This window comes from Amblyraja radiata, chromosome 25, assembly GCF_010909765.2.
Source record: "Amblyraja radiata isolate CabotCenter1 chromosome 25, sAmbRad1.1.pri, whole genome shotgun sequence".
Classification (NCBI taxonomy): domain Eukaryota; kingdom Metazoa; phylum Chordata; class Chondrichthyes; order Rajiformes; family Rajidae; genus Amblyraja; species Amblyraja radiata.
The window spans coordinates 22732962-22735576 of record NC_045980.1 but is presented as its reverse complement, the minus strand read 5'-3'; the positions used below and the strand labels follow the sequence as shown (position 1 = coordinate 22735576).

At 45.3% G+C, this 2615-nt stretch overlaps 1 non-coding gene across 1 annotated transcript; it reads right to left on the bottom strand.

Annotated features, from left to right (window-relative positions):
- Positions 1 to 424: 424 nt before the first annotated feature.
- Positions 425 to 497, bottom strand: trnar-ccu. Its single transcript has one exon. It is a non-coding gene; the product is annotated as a tRNA-Arg (tRNA).
- Positions 498 to 2615: the final 2118 nt, after the last annotated feature.

The following is a 2615-nucleotide window of genomic DNA, read 5'->3' as shown; positions in this document are numbered from 1 at the left end:
GTAAGTTCCAGGTTTCTAAAAGTTGGGGAGGTACTCAGATCAATTTACCCAGTTTCACAAACAAGCGATATTGAAGAATTGTGGATTCACCGAACAACAGATGTTATTAGTTTATTGAAAAGATATTCAATATTTAATCAATAATTATTGAGCATTTATTGATTTATGGTATTTTAATTCTACTGAGGATTTATGGTGTATTTGGTTCACCTTTTATTGGGCATTTGTTTGGTATTTTTGTGCATTGGTTAGCCACATATTGGGCAGATTCTTTAGACAAGACACGGACAATTAGGCAGAACTGCTGTTCAAACCGGCGCAGGGGAATTTCAATTCAATCTTTTTCGATAGAAGGCTTTTGTTTTTCAAATTGTCCATAATAAACTAAATACAATAAAGATAATTGTAGTGTAAAATGAAACCTCACCCCAGATGGGACTCGAACCCACAATCCCTGGCTTAGGAGGCCAGTGCCTTATCCATTAGGCCACTGGGGCTACCTAGTTTCGGAGCACGCAGCGAGCGCCTTTCATAGTACGGCCACCGGGGGCGCAGTGCTCCACAGTGCTGCTTGATCCCACAGCGAGCGCGCAGAATGGCGCCGGGTCGTCGGCGGTGAACAGGCTGCGGGGAAGAGGGACCGGAGCAACGCGAGGGAATGGCCTCCGAGGTCTGAAAGGCGAGGTGTAAAGTGAGGTAAATTAGGAAAGGGAGAGGCACGGGGTTAAGGCACTGCCGAAAGAGGGGGCGGGGTCAACGGTGGAGGAGGGATAAGAGGAAACATAGTAAATAGGTGCAGGAGTAGGCCATTCGGCCCTTCGAGCCTGCACCGCCATTCAATATGATCATGGCTGATCATCCAACTCAGTATCCTGTACCTGCCTTCTCTCCATACCCTCTGATCCCCTTAGCCACAAGGGCCACATCTAACTCCCTCTTAAATATAGCCAATGAACTGGCCTCAACTACCCTCTGTGGCAGAGAGTTCCAGAGATTCACCACTCTCTGTGTGAAAAAAGTTCTTCTCATCTCGGTTTTAAAGGATTTCCCCCTTATCCTTAAGCTGTGACCCTTTGTCCTGGACTTCCCCAACATCGGGAGCAATCTTCCTGCATCTAGCCTGTCCAACCCCTTAAGAATTTTGTAAGTTTCTATAAGATCCCCTCTCAATCTCCTAAATTCTAGAGAGTATAAACCAAGTCTATCCAGTCTTTCTTCATAAGACAGTCCTGACATCCCAGGAATCAGTCTGGTGAACCTTCTCTGCACTTCCTCTATGGCAATAATGTCCTTCCTCAGATTTGGAGACCAAAACTGTACGCAATACTCCAGGTGTAGTCTCACCAAGACCCTGTACAACTGCAGTAGAACCTCCCTGCTCCTATACTCAAATCCTTTTGCTATGAGAGAGGTGACCAAAGATCTTATAGAGGTGACTGACTCCAGTTCATGGTGGAGTGGGCGAAGGTTTGGGGGATCGGACTGGGTAGATGGGTCTGGTGACAGAACAGTGTGGAGAGTACAGGGTCCATAAATAGGGACCCCTGTAGTGTGTGGGATGCAATACTGAGGCTGATGGTAGGACAGTGTTGTGGGTATAGAACATCTAATAATAAGCCAGTGCAGGGGTCCATTCATAGGGCAGTGTGGGGTGCAACAGCTATGGCCATCTTTGGACATGTTGCAACAGTAAAAGTTGAAATTAGGAAGCAGCCACATGCGAGGACCACAGCAGACTTTGCCATGTGTCAGCAAGTGACTGTAAAAATCTGAGTTTGGCAAGACTTGAACAGAGTTGAACAAGGCCCTGCTGGATCCACATCCCATTCCCCACCTGACCATACTGTTTTGAGCCTCCTCCATTGCCAGTGTGAAACCACACACAAACTGGAAGAACAGCACCTCATATTCTGCTTGAGTAGCTTACAATGTTCTCAACATTGAATTCTCCAATTTTAGGTAATTAAACTGCAAACACCACCCTCCTTTTTCCCCCCTGTGCCCCATCTGGATACACAACCATTTCTCCCTCTCCCCTTCCCAGTGGCGGACTGGCCAGGGTGTCAGCTTGCCCGATGGCAAGTGGGCCCCTGATGAAGTGATGGCAAGTGGGCCCATGTTAAATGATAGCATTGTAGTTTTTTTATTTAATTTTTATTTAACCTTTATTTAACCAGGAGAAGTCTCATTGAGATTAAAAATCTCTTTTACAAGAGAGTCCTGGCCAAGACAGGCAGCAGCACAGTTCCACAGTTACAGACAATAATTTAAAAAAAACAACAGAGAACATATAAATAGAGTCACAGTCAGAACATCATCAAACAAAGCATGTACAGACAGAAGAGCCCGCTTCAACATCATTAAGAAGGGATTTGAATCTGTTTATAGAAACCAGCTCCTTAAGTTTTAGTTCATTCTGCAGCTGGTTCCATGCGAAGGGAGCAGCATAACTAAATGCCCTTTTCCCCAGTTCAGTACGGACTTTAGGTACAGTTAGTAAGAACAAGTCCTCAGAGCGGAGCTGATAAGTTCCTGTGCTTTTTCGAATTACATACTTCTGCAGGTATGAAGGAAGAACACCGAGGATAGTCTTATAAATAAGGATATGCCAATGA